Consider the following 18,394-nt stretch of genomic DNA (forward strand, 5'->3'; position numbering starts at 1 on the left):
GCGCCACTGCGCCACTCTGACCGAGAACGAGCCTCTTGTGTGGCATGTTATTAATGTCACACCCTCTTGTTTTCTGACGGAGCTTGTCTCTCTCATTTTTTCCAGCGCAGGCTGTAGTTGTAGCCAACGGCTGTTGTGTTGTAGCCAACAGCTCGTCAGCCCCTGTACTGTGCTAGCGACTTTCATACTGGATGCGTACTACTACTGCCTTGCCTGTGTTGTAGCCAACGACTCGTCAGCCCCCTGTACTATTCTAGCGACTCCCATACTGGATGTGCATTATTGCACCTTGCCCGTGTTGGCCTCTGAATCTTATTGGTGGGTGTGGTCTGCTCCTCAGGGTAGTAGGTTGTGGCGGTTGCTCAATAGCGCCCCCGCCTTGGTCACAGAAACTCTGAACAAAGTAAAAAAAGAATGTTAGGTTACTTAACGTAACCCTGGTTCTTTGATAACAGAGTGAGGTGTTTCACCAACACTTCCCTCCTTGCAATAAGACGGGAAGAAACCATTCTGAATACCTGAACAGTAATATAAGGCAGAGGAGTGGAGCCCTGTCGCAGGTCGACCTGTCTGTCACTGATAGACGTGATGTCATTGGAGCTTCCATAGATGGTCACCCCTGAAGCGATTCCCATAGTGAACACCTAACGAAGTAAGAAAAACAACTACGTTTATCCATAGGCTATCTGGCACAAGTTTGGTGGCTACAGTATTTGCTCTCCAGTCTCCAGTGTTTCACAGTATGGTGGTAGATGGCTCTTAGTTTGCGGTGGCTGCATCCTCATCCAGCATGAGTGCATTGTTGCATTTGTGATTTTGTAAGTTTATATTCTGTCATGTTTATTTCTGAAATGTAGTATTTGTGAATTATCTTTTAAAAGTTTTTTTGAGTGTTATTTGTGTGCTCTGTTTGGAGCTTTAGTGTGAACGCCATGTGCTCCCAGCATTGTTCTTTGTTTGACTGTTCACATTCAAGGTCATCTATAGGAGCAATGTGGATTTATTTAGGTTATTGATATGGTGAATACTTGTTTATCCCTAGTGTTTCTTTTAATAATGTTATTGCATATGAATGTATTTCCTCTGATTTGAATTTGCTTAAACTAAGATTGCCTTGTTAGTTTGTAAACACCAGCAACATCACTAATGAAACCAGTCTGGAAAATAAAGTCAAAGTTAACTGGAAAACTGGATTCCTGTGTTTAATTGACACATCATTCTGGCAGCACCAATCCAAACCAGCCAATACTCCTCAATATTTTACACATACAACATTTCATGTCAAGCAAAAAAACTAGCAAAAATCTAACAAAAAAAAACGAAAAAAGACAAAGGTACAAGACTGTGTACATAGCCTATTTTAATTTCCGAGTGAAGGAACTACTCATCCCATAAGCCTTTTTGAACCAACATATTTCGAACATCAAAGTCAAAGTCAGCTTTATTGTCAATTTCTTCACATGTTCCAGACATACAAAGAGATCGAAATTACGTTTCTCACTATCCCACGGTGAAGACAAGACATATTTTACCAATTTAAGTCCACAGACAAACATAACATTCAAGTAAACAAAAAAGTAAGTAAATAAGAGGGCACATATAATAATGAAAAAAATAAGAGCAGCAAAATTTGGTTGAAATTGTGCATAGACAGTCAATAAAATACTAGTGCAAAGTCAGGCCAATAAAAGGCTTGGGTAGTTCTGTTTGACCTAAGTAAGAAAGAAAGTGACATAGTGGTGCAAGTTATGTAAGAGCAGCAGAAGTGTTGTGTTTTCAGGACAACAACAACAAGTTGTAAAGTGTACAAGTGTGCAAGTGTGCAAGTGGAGTAGTGCACGCGGCCATTGTGGGTCCAATGTCCAGGATGTTATGTAGCTGAGGGTGGAGGGAGGAGAGGAGGGAGAGAGTTCAGCATCCTTACAGCTTGGTGTATGAAGCTGTTGGTGAGTCTGGTAGTGCGGGAGCGCAGGCTTCTGTACCTCTTCCCAGAGGGCAGTAGATCGAACAGATTGTGAGCGGGGTGACTTGCATCACTCACAATTTTGGTCTCCTTGCGGGTGAGGTGGGTGGTGTAAATGTCCTTCAGGGAGCCTGGCATGGCAGCCTAACAATAGTTTAACATGCTTCTTTAAAGCGTAACTCTCGCCAAAATGTAACCTTGGGTCTTTTTGTAAATGTACACAATATAATGCACTGTAACTCCGAGGTATATGGTTACCCAGTGATGTCCCGGTGCACGTTGTAAAGTTGTCGCTTTTGTAGTCCTCTCCTTTTCATACATCTCGTGTTTTCTTCTTGTGATGGTGCGTCTTGATACCCTGGAAATCCAGAGTTCTCGCGAGAGTACAATGGAATTGTCTCTACGAGACACTCTGACAAAGAGCAATGATGCACGTTACTTTTACCCCAACATTCCGGGAACCAGCTACACTGATGAAGACAGCGCTACAACGTTGGAGGACAGTACACATTGGTCATAGTGTTATCCGACTGCGTCGAAGTCCGAAACCATTCAGAGTAAACATGGTCTAGTGTTATCCAATTGCGTGCAGTGAGATTTTTAAATGCATGCTTGTTGCCGCCCCTCGAGTTGGGCCACATTGTTCTTTGCCAGACCCTTAATCTTTCTAGATTATCAGGGTCTGGATTTTCCAGGCTAGCGTCTTGAGGGAATCAGGAAACGAAGGAGTGCACGCACATCACAAGCGTGCAGGTGCTGGGCCAAAAAAGTAACTGAGAAGAAATAATAAAGGTCCACACACTGATTAATGCTCCCAAACGTGGATTTATTTAGCACCTTGAGGGAATCTCATACCTGCAGTCATTTGTTGCGATTCTCAGAATGTTTCTCAGACCGACGTCTTCCACAACACTAATCAGCCTACAGTCTGTAGCTATCCACTTCGCTATGGCATTTGTTAGCTTCTCTTGCCTTTGTTTATCTATCTTTTCCCACACGCAGTCTGGAAGAACTTTAAAATGAAAATGGCCATTTAAAAGTTCCATACCCTTCTCCATGTCAGAGCCCTACGGATTATTAGATATTCTCTGTCTATGTTTGTTGGTATTTTCTTTTCCGGTTCCTGTAAGCGAGTTCATGCGTAGAGACCCTACTTTGATCAAAGTTTCATGTTGTGTCGAGACTTCTTTGTGTTTTAAAAATAGCGATTTTGATGTGGTGATGCGTCAAAATAGTAGTGCCCCTAGCAATACCATTCGAAAAGCCATTTGACCGGAAAACGACAATTAGGTTGTGGCTTAAAAGTGGCGCTTCTGACTTAATTATGCTTTTAAATGAAAGTTTACTCGGGTACATTCACAAAAATACATAGGTTGCATTTTGGCGAGAGTTACGCTTTAATGACAGACAAGAAGATGACAAGAACTTTTGTGTAATACAGCTATTATGTAATATACTATTGAAGTAGGTCTACTGTTTTTTTTAGCTAGGTGGTCCATGAGGTTTTTTTTACTGGTTAAGTGGTCCTTGGTCTGAAAAAGTTTGAGAAACACTAGGCTAGACCACTTTATGAAAATAACCCTAAACACCTCAGGAGAGACCTATCTTACGCTAGCAAAAGCCTAACAACCATCTCAATTATCCTAGCAACAAGCTAGCAACCACTAACCTAACATCCACCATAGCAACCAGCATAGCAAAACCTTTATTTAGCATAACAACCACCATACCTCACGTACCTCTAGCAACATCCTAGTAACCATCTCATGTACCCTAAAAACAATCTAGCAATGACTACCAAAGTGTCATCCTACCATCCACCATATTACCCAACATCATTACCTTAACAACCAGCATTATTTAGCATAGCAACCACCATATCTACCCTAGCAACACACTAGCAACCACTACCATAATGTCAACCACCTTAGCAACCAACATGATTACCCTAGCAGCCAGCATAGTAACTGATAGTAACTCATAGTAATGATTACCCTAGCAACTATCTTAATTCCCCTAGCAACACCCTACCAACCACAACTTTAATGTCAACCTAGCAACTGCCATAGCGACCAACATCATTACCCTAGCAACAAGCATAGCAACCACCATCCCTAGCAACTATCTCTGTGCTTGCGATATCTGTATCTATAACTGATATTTTACATGTTTTTCATGTAAAATGAGAGGCCGTAGGTTACACTGATTTTAGAACAGCTAAGGGGCGTTGTTAGACACAAGGTGGTAGGCAAGTGGTTCTAAAACCAGCGTAACCTATGGACTTGAGTGGCTTATTGCTTTTCTAAAATGGTTTCTACATCTGGCAATATTTCATAAAATAAAGGCACAGCAACGAGAAATGTAATGATTTATTCGTAGATAATCATTCATAGATACTCATTCCAGGGAACAAAACCCAGTAAAATGAGATGTAGTGCCCTAAGGTCTTCCTTATGTGCCCTCTAGGGAAGGTTTGACAGGGCCATGACGTACTATGCCATGACGTGAGTCTAGAGTGCCACCAAATACTTTTTCTGTACTTCTGCAAGAGGCAGATCAGTTCGACTAATATCTAGCTGACATTTTTATGTTCTCTCATCTGCCCTGTCCATATTTTCATTATCAATGGGCACTTTAGGCCAGGGCACCAAATTCCAAAATATGGATCTGTCTAAATAATCATGTAGGACTGAGACACCAGGTCTCTCACATGGGTTATGTGGTATGTCTTAATTGGACTCCTCAATCATGAAATTTGATGATTTGTCAGTATTCAGAGGTAAAAGAGTTGTGAATCAGAATCCTTCCTGTAAATGTACATACTGTGTATTTCTTATGTTCATTCATGATTTTGTACCCATTTGTACCAGTGAGTGTAAAGAACTTTGTTGGTGTTGCATCGGTTGTGGAGACACAGCTGTGCACAGTTTCACGCGAGTCATCATTGCCCTTGGACATTTTCAGCCGGTTGGAAATTGGATTAATTTTATTTTTATTTTTTATTTATTTTATTTATTAATTTGTTTGTTGTCTGTCTTGTATGTCTTGGTGTCACGGGTACGCTGGCGACTACGCCGCTCCGTCCGGCATCTTTTGCGTTTGTTATTTCATAAATGTAGGCTATTTCTATGTCTTGGTGTCACGGGTACGCTGGCGACTACGCCGCTCCGTCCGCTATTGTCTTTGTTAGTCTATGTGTCAATGACAATGTCTTAAATGTGGAGAGCTTTGGGTTGCACTCTGTGCATGTTAAATGCGCTATACAAATAAAACTGACTTGACTTGACTTGTATCTCTGGTCTATACATTCTGTAGATTTAGATTTAGCATGACTTTCTAGACACATCTGCTAGTTCCAAGTGCCTCTCTGTCTATCCTGGGTGTGCAGGAATGAATGGCTTTCACACCTACCATTGTCATTGAGTAGTGTAGTAACTGCTCCAGTACTTGGCACTTCGTTAGCATGACATTTGTCCAGGAAAGGAGGGGTCGTTGTAATTAACGACCCTCTAGGAAGGCCTGCTCCTGGGACTACCCCTGTTCATCTGTTCCATATTCATACAGAGCTAGAAGTCATCCCTACCCCTCTTTTTTGTTTGAAACATACTTACAGTTTTCAACTGCTTACACACAACATTTTTGCTTGTCACACTATTTTCTAAACATGTCTTTCAAACACCATAACCCCACACCGATTCTGGCCAAATCAGCTTTTTTTTTTAAAAAACTCCATGTACATGTGGTGGTCATTGTATGTATCCTTTTTCTTGTTGGCTGTGAAATATTTACAACAGCAAATTAAATGGGAAAAATATTTTTTGGTTTCAATATTGCTTGCATTTTTACGGTGCATTTCAACTTCTCTCTGTAGATGACTTTCACGTATGGAGATATACTGTACATAGAAGCCAATGAAAGACAGAAGAGCTTTAGGTTTTAAGCAACAGTGTACATGGTGTATCCAAAATGTCATATTATGACAAAAAAAAGTACAGTTGTAAAAAACTGTGAACTGGGATACTTCTTTGTCTAGATAGAGATATGGGTAAATCTTTGGGGTGAAACTTGTCTCTCCCTTGATGTGCATCATTGAAAGAATAAAGCCTGTTTCCTGATTGACCATAGTAACTTTGGAACTAGGAAAATTATCATTAGAGGACAGAGGTTGCAAATTAATTCACAGATACTAACCATATCTGTGGGGCAGCCGTGGCCTACTGGTTAGGGCTTCGGACTTGTAATCCGGAGGGTTGCCAGTTTGAACCCCGACCAGTAACAGCTGAAGTGCCCTTGAGCAAGGCACCTAACCCCTCACTGCTCCCCGAGTGCCGCTGTAGCAGGCAGCTCACTGCGTCGGGATTAGTGTGTGCTTCACCTCACTGTATGTTCACTGTGTGCTGAGTGTGTTTCACTAATTCACGGATTGGGATAAATGCAGAGACCAAATTTCCCTCACGGGATCAAAAGAGTATATATACTTATATAACCTTGTCCATGCTCTCTAAAGCATTTTGTTTACCAATATGACTCCAACTGTCACTAAATTGCATTATCCACACTCAATTCTCACTGGTATCTGCTAAACAACAAGTACCAAAACATGATTAGTTCATAGATTTCACATGTAAAATTAATTTTATACAACCCCACCCCCATCTTGCCTGTTCATATTGCCTGTGTATGTGCCTGTGTTTGTGCATGTGCATGCATGCGTACATATGTCTACTGTGTGGGTATGTTTCATACATATGATTACTGTGAATGTATGTGTGTGCGTGTGTATCTGTTTATGCACATGGAATGGGTTAACATGACCCCTAGAGGCAAACATACGGAAAAAAAAGGTCCTCCTAAACCCTGCGGTTCTCGAGATATTCACAGAAAACTGTGTCTGCCCTACCCTCCTTTCGGGGGGTCCAGTCCAGCGGTGGGGCTACAGATCAAAACGAAAAACGATGATTCCATGCTATCCATGTGGGGTTACATGCCCACCAAGTTTCGTGTACCCCGGTCTTTCAGTGTCCCGGGAATCCTTGACGGAAATTTAGACATGTGAAAAAGAAAAAAAAATCTGACTAAACCTATATGACCGCCGCTTCGCTGCGCGGCGGTCATAATAATAATAATAATAATAAGCTGTATTTGTATAGCACCTTTCATACACAAAATGCAGCTCAAAGTGCTTTACATTTGGAACATGTAACACAATAATAAAGAAGAGTCAGTCATTATCAGTCATTCCTCTTCGTTGCTGTGGCCGTTTATGATCCAATCAGGTGTAGTGTGGGGTAACTATCATTAGATCGATGAAACATTTGATACCCCATCCTCCTATTTCTAGGGAAATGCAAATAAATTTGGATACGTGAATGCACACTGCCTACCTGGTCCTGACCTCACCACACACCACTGCCATTACTTGAATTGGTGTTTATGTAACATTCACAGACTTTACAAACACCGAGCTACAGAGGACTCCAAATGTTTATTCTGTCATTTTGCCAAACTGGACAGACAGCTCACATATCCCATACACAATATATATATATATATATATATATATATATATATATATATGAAATATATGTAAATACTCAAAATTGGCCCAAGAATATTTTTTTCACATTCTATTTCAATATATATTTTTTCTGTATGGGATTTAATGAATGTCAGATGCAGAAGTACTTCCCTAATTCAGTTCAGTAATTTACAGTAAGAACCAACTAATTCGTGACTGCTTTTCTATTTTAAAAGAATCCACAAAGTGGCACTAAAACATATTTATGCATGTCATGACAATATGTTTGGGAACTTTATGTTAATCAGACCTATAGTTTCATAAATCTATATAATGTGTGCATTACAAGTGTGTTCTTTTTCTGTATTTATTTTTTAGGAAACATGAGGTCTCCCAATGAAACCTGCTGTCTGTATAGGAACATTGCCTCCATCATTATAACTATGCTGATCTCATTTCATTCTGTCCGCTACTTCATACCACCACAGTTTTCCCTTGTTTCCATCACCATAGTGTGCACTCTAGGGGGTTTGAGTTCTGGGCTCTGTTAAGATCATTTCAGTTCTTATTGGTGCTACATAAATGAAATAGTAAAGTAATATTAAACTCATCTAGACCAGCCCTGAGAGCACAGATGAATAAGTAACTAAGAGCCAACCTCGGCCTTTCTGTCCCCCATTATTTATTTTGTGCATACGGCAAGAAGAAACTCCCGAGTGACAGGCAGACGGTCTCATGCAGGATGGGATTACCCGAAAGAGCCTGCAGGGCATATGCTCCACCTCTGGCTATACGCCTGGCAGTTCTTCAGCAGCTTAACCTCAGCCGGGTCAGTTCACACATATGGAACCTATGACACACACTGGTGTGTGCTTTCCATCATGTACCTGTCTATGCGGTCTATACATGTTATAGCACACCTGCGCTTGCAAAACCATAACACTTATATAGAGGGAAGCACTATACGGAGGGAAAATATGACTAGCGGTCCTGAAAACACTTTTTTTCCCCTCCCGTATAAAATCTTGAAGGGAACATATGCACACAAAAATTCAGTGCATGACTTTAGGGTTGTTCAGGGAATGTATCTTCCTTGTGGTGTTCCGTAGGTCTGCTAGGATCTTCTATTTCTTTTGCTGCAGACATGCTCCAAACGGCCCCTGGGTTATCAGAACATTCCTGTGAAAAGATTGTGAGGGTGCACACCAGAGGGTACGTCCCCTTGTCACTGGCTGGGGTGAGCAACTGATCAGATAACCCAAATGCTGTTTGTGCTGAAAAGGGATCTCAAGCATTTTAGCTCTGGCACCGCACTGGGAAGGAGGGTAGGGCAATAATGGGAGAGAGAGAGAGAGAAATAGAGAGAGAGAGAGAGAAATAGAGAGAGAGAGAGAGAGAGAGAAATAGAGAGAGAGAAATAGAGAGAGATATCCTGCTGAAAATTAGATGGCAGCTGAGGTGGGGGATAAAAGGCGCTCCCTGTCAGCGTTGAGAAGCCCTCAATAACGGCACTTTTCACAAGTCTCCCACCCATTTGGCATCTCAGGTTCTCCCTCTGTAGTCATGACGTTGTCTTGGTAATACTCAGCTCAAGGAGTGGAGTTTGCCCAACCATAAAGGATGGCATTTGTGGTCTGTGCTTCTTTTTCCGTTCTCCCTAAGAAGTCCTGACAACAGTAATGGTTGCTTTAGTGCTGAACTTTTTGTGCTTTGGTGGGGGGGGATTTCTTCTTTTCTGCCAATCTCTATTGGGCTCCCTTCTCATTAAAGGGGGGAGCTGGAACCTGTTTCTAGGGCAACTAAGGTCTATGAAAGCTCTTAATCATTCCCCAGAGATCAAAATGTTTTTCAGTGGACAACTGACTAAATAAAGAAAGGACCAACTGGACGATGAAGCAGTTCTGTGGTAAATGTGCTCTTTGTTTGCAACATCTACAAGTTCATCAAGGCTTTATTTCGCCTCTCCACTCAACAATCCACTAGTGAAATAATGAATTAAATGTAATGTAAGATTTTTCATGGTCCTTGGAGATTTTAAGATAATAATTGATTGGTTAATATGTAAATGTATTCTTCGTCAATTCAGAAAACATGCAAATGCATACCATTTTACAGCAGCATCTTGTGATCACATGGTGATCTGACTACCATAAGCAGAGATGAGACTGAGAGTTTACAGGAGTAACAACTCTATTCAGTCAGTTTTCAGATACCACAGGGGAGCGAGAGACAGAATGAAATGTGGTGTGAAAAAAGGTGACATTACCACAGTCAGATTTATGACATGAACTGCATGACAAAAGAAATGGTCACAAAAAAATATCTGTACACTCCAATTGCCTAAACTCACCTCAATCGTGTTGGGAGTTGTTAAAGGTGGGCACTTGCATTTCCAGAGGGCATGTCAAAATGTTACTGATGAGAGCTTCTATCATATCTGCAGAGACGCACCGGTCTGAACATGCTAGCCCTGGTTCTCAGCCCAAGCCAGAAATAAAAGCTCCAGTGTACCTTCCAGTGCGCCCACCTACAAAGATGACACCCTCATCAGACTTGTTTATAAATGAGGGATGAAATCCAACGCATATTTATTTTCATAATAATAGTTCATCTGTAACTAACTGCACAAACAGTTCCCGTATATAATACATGATTGATGTTCGCATAACATAATTTATTGTCTTCTAGTCCACCTTATACTATGCCCTACTCACTGAATAAAAACACATTTTGTACAGACAAGTCAAACGAATGATTATGGGAATGTGTAGGCTATGTTTTTAAAGAAAAAACACTACACGGATACACAAAATAAGCCAGATGTCATATGCGTGTCATTTAGCGTCAGTACATGCACAGGCAGGGCCGGTTTTCTTGTGCTGCCTCGGCTGTTATCTTTGTGTCTGGCTGTCTTTTTATCATCAGACGCAGCTGCTGCTTTCTGTGCTGCTACTCTTTGAGACCGCTTTTGTGCCAGCTGTATCTCTTACCAACACTCCAGTGGCAAGCAAATATGTGGTCTGAAACCGTCAGGTCATTGCTCTATCTCACCCCCTCCTAATTGGCCATGTGTCTCTATGGCTGGTTGAAAGCAGTGGTTGTGTGGATCATTGACAGAAAGGCAATAGATGACAGATTCAAAGTTCTCAAATGCAAATAAATGCCACTGGACATGAATGTGATCATCATCATGAGTCTTTACTAACAACTAAATGAGAACAACACAACATATCACGACAGATTGCAGAGGTGTAATAATGAAAGATTTTATGATAGTTCCAGAGACATCATTTGATTGGTTGTAAAATTAATAAATGCCTTGTCCCATGGCTTCAAGAGAACTGGGTGAAATGTTTGCTAAGAATTAAACCTAAATCTAAACAAAACCTCCTAAACATTAAACCCTCCAAAGAAAAACACAGAGGAAGGGGTTGGGGGGCGGAGAAGTCCTTACACACACGTTCGCATTCAAACGCACACACACACACATACATGTGCCTGCCCTCACGTCATAATGTGAACCATCTTGTTCCACTTCCCCACTCCCTGCTCCCAGTCCCGGGAATGGGGCAGAGTTCGCCTGTAGCCGGAGCCAAAGCTGACTCAGTGGCCACTGGACTGCTGCGAGCTCCTTGCCAGCCTCTTCGTTGGATCCATTCTAGCCTCTCCCGTCTGCGTGCCATCAATCTCTCTCACGATTGTGTGGAGAAACGACGAGGGGTTTTTTGCGAGCGTTGCCCTCGTTCAGTGAGAAAGTAAGGGCATAAAAAGGGCAGACAAGCCGGGCTGTCTGTTCTGCAACTGGGCGACTTCTCAAAGTCGTTCTCTAACCCCTTGTGCGACGAGGTAGGTATACTGCTCAGCGCCAGTGAAACGGGATATGGACCGCAAATAGTCCTGGAAACAAGCATATTGAGGTTTCCCCTGAGTCAAGCGCTATTTTTTGCCTGTGAAGGGAGGGTGATTGAATCGGAGGCAGATGGGTCTGCCACATGCATTACAGCTTGTGTTGTGGGAATGGAAACATCTTAATTGTCAGCTGAAGTGTGTCATTTACTCTTATTTCAGTTGACCACAGAGAACATAATTGATAATGGCAACTAAAGAGTATAGGGCATAAAGGGCATAAATTCATGACTGTATTTCAGGAGTTTTTTTTACAGTAAAACCAGCTAACATGTAACAGGCGCCTCTCAGAGTAGGTTAGTGCTCTCCTCAAGAATGTTTACTTTTGCTGTCTGAAATACTCCAGGGTATTAAGCAAGACGTGAGGTCTTTTTCCTCATACTGTAATGCAACATAATGCATGAGGCAACAGGGGATTTCAGATTCAATTATGCAAACAAAACATGATCTTGACATTGCCCCCGGTGTGGGGCGACTTATTATTTTGGTATGTTTCAGAGCAAAGTCTGCTCATGTGATGGCCGGATTGTAAGTAATATGATTTGAGGGCTTAAAATGTTTAAACCACACTCTCACTCTAACTCTCCCTCTTTCTCGCTGTGGCTTATCACAAAACCACTTCAATAATCTAAGGCAACCTAGGTGAAAGGGAAGTAAGTACATGGCAAATACAGTACCAGCACTATGGCACTAGTCTTCACAGCAGGTGGCCTGAGAGGATGATTGGCAGTTATTCTCAGACAGATAGGTTACTGGGCCTGAAAATGGACCACAGCTGCTTCATGGGTTTTTTCAGTAATTTTCTCCCCTTTGTCATGTCCAATGCTTAAAGATTACCCTTTAACGTTTGTAAAATGTTATCCTATGATATGTCCAACTATTTTTTCCCTCCTTCCATTCTAATCCATCTTTTTCATTACAAGAGTTCAGACATGATCAGGTTTGAGTGGGAAAGAGATGTGACTATTCTGTTCAATCACATAGACAGTGTAGCTCCTTTATCGCCCCAATTAACGTCAGGATAATTCAGTTTGAGTAAAACCCCACATTCAGAACCAGCTCAAGAGCTTGCTGAACGGGCCCGTTGCTTTGAGACACAAGAGGATTGCTATCTCCCTGGCTCTACACAAACCAGACACCGGAAGAAAGCCAGCCTGGGAGATAAGGCCCATTAGATTTAGCTATTTCTCCCCACTCGTTTGATTTGATGTACAAGTGAGTGTTTCCAGAAAACAAAAACACCCGGGTTTGCCTGGTCTAGATTGAGCTGTGTACTGTGTCTAAGAACCCTGATGGGCCCCATATGGTTCTGAGCCAAGAAGGAATTACGGAATTACTCTTTCTGACAAGACATGAGAAATATGACCTCATTCTTTAGCTTTGTTTCAAAGTGAAGTTAGCACTGCACTGAGTAAGCACTGCAAGGTGCTGATATAGCAGAGAGGAAATGTGCATGGTTTTTCTTTGTGTGACATGCACTCTCTGAAACTGCAGCCAGTTTAAGGAAGGAAAGTTCAAGTGCCTACAGCAAGCTTTTTTATTTTTATTTCCAAACAGTGTCTAAAATCACTGGGCTCTGTGAAGGCTCCCTTCACTCATACATACATACATTGATTATATATTTTTAAACACTGGTAAAGTCAATAATAACGATGTGAGGCTTCGAGAGGATTGAAGGGGGAACGGAAACGTTCAAAATGTTCAACACCCTTCTATCTGCACTACAAATTCCACAGGAAATCATATTTTTGAGCGTCATACGCACGTTCAATAGAAAAATTAGATACAACTCTATTGATGTTCCCACTGAGATCACAGGCTAACACATCTTGTGGTTCAGCTGTGTAACATTAGCGAAGTACCACCTAAGAACTGAATTATGAATCTCCACTCCACACTGACGAAGGTTGCCTTAAAATACGTCGCTCTCTCTGCCAAACCACCAACCACGCCCATAACATTCGCTATTTTTTGTTGCTCAGAACATCTGAAACGGGGTGTTAACACTACCCACCGTCGTGAGCCCCCAGAACAACAATTCGAAGAGGAAGAAACTCGAAACTTTTAGAATAGATGATTACTCACCGTCCCAGTCGCTCACGCGCGCGCACGAGCACACTCACGGCGAGAATTAAGGTACCGCACCACTCGACACAATTTTACTAGAGACCATGCCATGCAACGGATTCGCTGTCTTGTCGAACATCGTCTTAGGATCGGAGTAAGTAGGCTGTACTTTCCTTGTAAGCGTATTTATCTTGTTTTCAAGAAGACCAATATTTTTTCACTATCCGGTGAGCTTATTAGATGTGTTCCGTCACACAAATGTGGTCTTTCTAACAGGCTACATTATCTACATCTATAGTCCTTTAAGTTAAGCTATAAAGTCAAGCCACACAGCACCATGAACCTAACCCTTTTACCTAATTAAATAGTTTGAAATGTCGTTTAGAAAGAATATTTTGTGGTCTTTTCTGGCAACTTGAAAACTTAATTGTCAAGCCCATCAAAGCGTACTTTGATATGAGGATAAGACGACGCAATAACTTCTTTAAGTCCATGAAACACGTAGTCTAATTTGCAATATTATCGGGAAAGTACGAGTAGGCTGAGGTGCCTCACGAGGCATTTGTTACAAACAATGTTTGGAGTTCTTTTTGATTGTTGGGGTCTTATGCGCTCCCACCAGAGACGAAGAAGGTTGTGTTCATGAAAAAGTGGTTCAAAAAACATGTCCTGGTGGTCTACCCTACGACAAAGGCTTTCAATAGTATCTCAGCTTTGTTGGTTAAACGTTTGGCTCGACATTTTCAATGTATGTGTCTTAATTAAGTGATTGCAACGCAGAATGGCTTCTCTCATGTCAGTAACATTATAACTACACTGGTGTAATAGCCTATGGAAAATAGTTGTCTGCTGTCGTCTCAGGAACTTTCGCAAGCCCATTTGTGCTACACTGGGAGTGAAACGTGTTGTCCTTTATTCAGTACAGTGAATAAACAGTATAAATAGAACGTCTGTTTCTGTCACAACACTGTGTAGTTACTTATTGTGTTTAGATTAAGCCTACACGATTAACTGTAGGCTTCAACTGAAAGATGCAGTGTTTCTTCTTCTCTCACTACTTTATACCCTACCCTTTGTGTTACGCGTAGTCATACAGCCAAATTTAACACATAGAGAAATTGAAGTCATGTCTTAATCCAAATCAGACCTTAGCCTATTACTCAAACTGTTGCTTATTTTACCCAGTTGCTCAAAGCTAGATTGCAGACCTCATCTCTGAGCTGTGTTCTGCTGGACAAAACGGCTGTGTAAAATAAGACCAAAAATGTATGTCTTGTCTTGGTGTTCAAAAACGCATGTCCTGGGTACTCTCACCTCTTCACTGAACTCAGGGCTGGTCAGACAAGGTATTGGAGAGGTAAAGGGCAGACTTGTGTGAGGAAAGAGTGCCTTTTGTTTCCCACACAAGGGAGCGAGAAGAGTCGTTTGTGTAGAGGAGACAGGATGGCAGGGCAGAGCAGCTGTTTTGCATTCCTTTAAATATGGGGTTGGGGGGTTGTTGATGATGGTACTGGTGATATTGGCCACATTTTTCTGCTTTTGTGGAGTAGGTTTTGATTGATTGGCATTGAGACACTCAGGACACATGCCCTTGCACTCTCTAGTCCCCTAAATAGCTATTGTAGTATTACATCCTGGTCACAAACTGTTCAACCTCCTTCCCTCTGGTAGGCGATACAGGGCACTGTTCGCCAAAAATCTGTATTTAAGCTGACACAAATACAGCTTCTTTCCCCAAGCAGTCACTGTTGAACGCTCAGAAATAGCCCCCACCCTTACACTGAACAAAGTCAATCAACACTGTTCTGCTCATCTACCTCATGTATACTGTAGTCTTACAATTACAATATTGTTATTAATACATTATCATTGCATTGAGCTGCTTTGCACTATATATTTACTGTAAATCTCAGACTAGACTGATATTGCACTATTCCTTCTCTCTCTTCAATTGTTAATGTATAGTTTTAGATTGTTTATTGTATCTTGCCTGTGCCTGTTGAGGTGTCCACGACCACGGCAACCTTGACAGGGACAACAAGGTGGCGGACATCCCCAGGTGTCCCCATCCCCAGCAAGTCTACATTTACAAAGAAAAATAGGGATTCTTGGGATTTTTGGCTTTGGCAGGTTCAAAAGGATTTTTCATGTAGCCTGTTAACATTTTGATAGCCCAAACAAATCTGTTCAAAGTTCAAACATGGCTAACAATAACCACATTACTTTTTATTGGGCTTTTAGAATGACATAGTCTATTTATCTATTTCTATCTATTTCTGAAAGGATTGAGAAGACATTTTTCACCTTAAAAAACAATCTGAGAAGTGTTGTTCATTTTTGTGATTGTTGAAGACATATTTTACCGCAAATAAGAATTATGCTGATCACAACCATTTGAATTCCTATTTAAATATATGTGAACAAGCACATACATATTGTCAGTTGCTTGAAAGCAACTTGTTTTTTTTTTTTTAAACAGAGGGACTAATTAAAAGCATTCACAGATAACAGCCACACAATCAAATCTGCATTTTAACACAGCTGTTTCTCATGTCAGTGTGCTGACCACTGTGCATCCTCTCCTAATATCCCTGCACATTTCTTTCCACTTTCCCTCCCTTCACTGGTGTATGGACTTTATGCATGGAGGGCTCTTTAGCCAGCTTATTTATTTCCGGTGGAGCGTCAGCTGTGTTGTAACTGCATCTTCTGTTATATTCTGCTCCTTAGTCCTTACATGTTCACTCCGACACTGAATATCTTGTCATCGCAACGTGCTGAATCGCTAGGTGCAACACCCAACCGGGTTCATGTAGACACTAATTACATTATAACAATAGTAGTGGCTACAACACACTTGGCTCCACCGGAGCTAGGGCTAGCCTGCAGAAGCCTGAAAGTTGTGGGTTCGATTACCGGCTTCCACCGTTGTGCCCTTGTAGGCACTTAACCCCAAGTTGTCTGGGGACAATGTAATCCATTGTAATAAAGCTGACATAAGTGCCTTTGGACAAGTGTCTGCTAAATGTCAAATGAAATGTAAATGTGTATCTATTTGGTTGTTTTAATGTGTGTACCTCTGCGCCTTGACCACCACAACCACTGGAAGTGCCCTCTTTGGGATTATACAATTTACCTTTGAATTGACTTTGAATTTAATTTGAATATCTTGTCTGTTTTTTGACATATCAATTTGCTGCCATGTGGACCTGTTATGTCAGATTTGTTTGAGTAGCAGTGGTGCAAGCTGGTGCCAGTTACTGTAGTATGAAAGCATTACTTTTGTGAATTTGCTTTGTTGGAAAGGTATCAGTGAGGTTTGTGTTGTGTGGTGGTATGTGTAACATGGGGTGAATCTTTCACATACTGTAGGCATCAGATTACAGTTGGGCACAGTGCTTGCCAGCTTTATTTAGGCCTCAAAGTTAGACTATTTCATAAGTGGTTTATATAATGATGGCCAGGGTGTAAATTATTTTTTTTTATAAAGCTTGACAACTTGGATTTGATGACATGCACTATTTCTGGTAATAATCTAAATTAGTGATAAACATTTCCAAGTAAATGGACAGCAAGAATGAATCATTTGTTTCTGTCTGGATGTGGTTTCTTGAGGTCAGAGGAGCGCGGTCAGTTGTTTTGTGTTTGGCCTGTTTGATACGAAGAGAATGGTAACAAGATTGACATGACAGGATCTTACATCTTATGCCCACTCAGAATCAGTTTGAACATGACTCCTCTCCTCTTTTTAAGTCGATTGACTCTATCTTTTCCTACTTGTCTTGTGTAGCGACTGATCCATCTATCCATCGAGTCTGATTCGTAGCATGTTACTGGAAGGTTGTCCTCATACCGCTCAAATCCACTCCCCTGTGAATGTTTTGTTTGGTAGCTATCTGTATTATCTGTAACTGTTTACATTATTTTTTACAGATTTGTATTTTTGTATATTTGTATAGAGTCAGGGCGATTTAATAATATTTGAATTGTAATCTTAATTTAAATACATTTGAATGGAATGAAATGAAGAGAAGCTGCAAGACCTGCTCTTCAAACCCACATAGTGTTGATTCTCCAACTCGGGGCCATCCCCTGGAGATGCAAGAGTGTGCACTTCTTTAAAAAACAAAAACAAAACAAAAAACAGCGCAGGGGTTGAAAGCATCAAGTTCACAGGAGGGGAAAGCCGCTGCTGAGCTGACAACTTTCATCTCTGCTTGGTGAGCCCCCGGTCAGCTGGTACTAAATAATGAATGCCAGTTTGGGCTGGAGACTGGTGAGGGAGACAGAGATAGAGACAGCGAGAGAGAGAGAGAGAGAGAGAGAGAGCGAGAGAGAGAGAGAGAGAGAGAGAGAGAGAGCGTGGGTGTGGCGGTCAGGTCTGAGGCCATGATGAGCAGCCTTTGAGCCTCGTCTGCCCTGTGCCTGGTGACGTGGATGTTTGAGTGAGTGTGTTTGGCTGGTGTGCTGGTGAATGCTGGTAGGCTGGTAGGTAATCTCTGTGGCACTGTGGTGTGACGATTGTGGTGATAATGGGATGTGTTGGAAGCTACTGTGCACCTCTTATAGTGGTTTGTGTTTGTGTTGTTGACTAGTTGTGCATAGTTTAATCAAAAGTCACGGATTATGGATCAGCTGGGCTCTGCCCTATGAATCAAGCATGATCAGATGCATCAGAGGTCAGTTAGTTGAGAGCAAGATGCAGTATACGACTGAAGAAATAAACTACATTTCTGTGTCCTGTCTAACAATTTCCTAACCCAAATTCTTCAGTAAATTTTGTTCTATGTACATATTAAAGAACTCCATTGTATTAAGGAAAGTACCTAAGGGTGCTTAATATGTTAAGTGGAGCCAATTAGTGGTTTGGGCAAATAACATAGTACTATTAAGTTGTCTAACTGTTCTAACTTCCATTCTCTATTCCTGTCTCATGGAAG

The 18,394-nt window shown here is 41.4% G+C and overlaps 1 protein-coding gene across 2 annotated transcripts in view; it reads left to right on the forward strand.

Moving 5' to 3' along the window:
- The first annotated feature begins 10,881 nt into the window (after positions 1-10,881).
- Positions 10,882-18,394, forward strand: part of st3gal8 (ST3 beta-galactoside alpha-2,3-sialyltransferase 8) — a 38,758-nt gene continuing 31,245 nt past the window's right edge. Inside the window, exon 1 of one of the 2 annotated variants that reach the window (XM_042089147.1) lies at positions 10,882-11,327. The gene's annotated coding sequence lies outside the window, so the exon portion shown is untranslated. Of the gene's footprint in view, positions 11,328-12,977; positions 13,609-18,394 lie in introns of those variants that run through there. The other variant, XM_042089146.1, reaches the window with a different exon arrangement.

Source organism: Alosa sapidissima, chromosome 4, assembly GCF_018492685.1.
Source record: "Alosa sapidissima isolate fAloSap1 chromosome 4, fAloSap1.pri, whole genome shotgun sequence".
Taxonomy (NCBI): Eukaryota; Metazoa; Chordata; class Actinopteri; order Clupeiformes; family Clupeidae; genus Alosa; species Alosa sapidissima.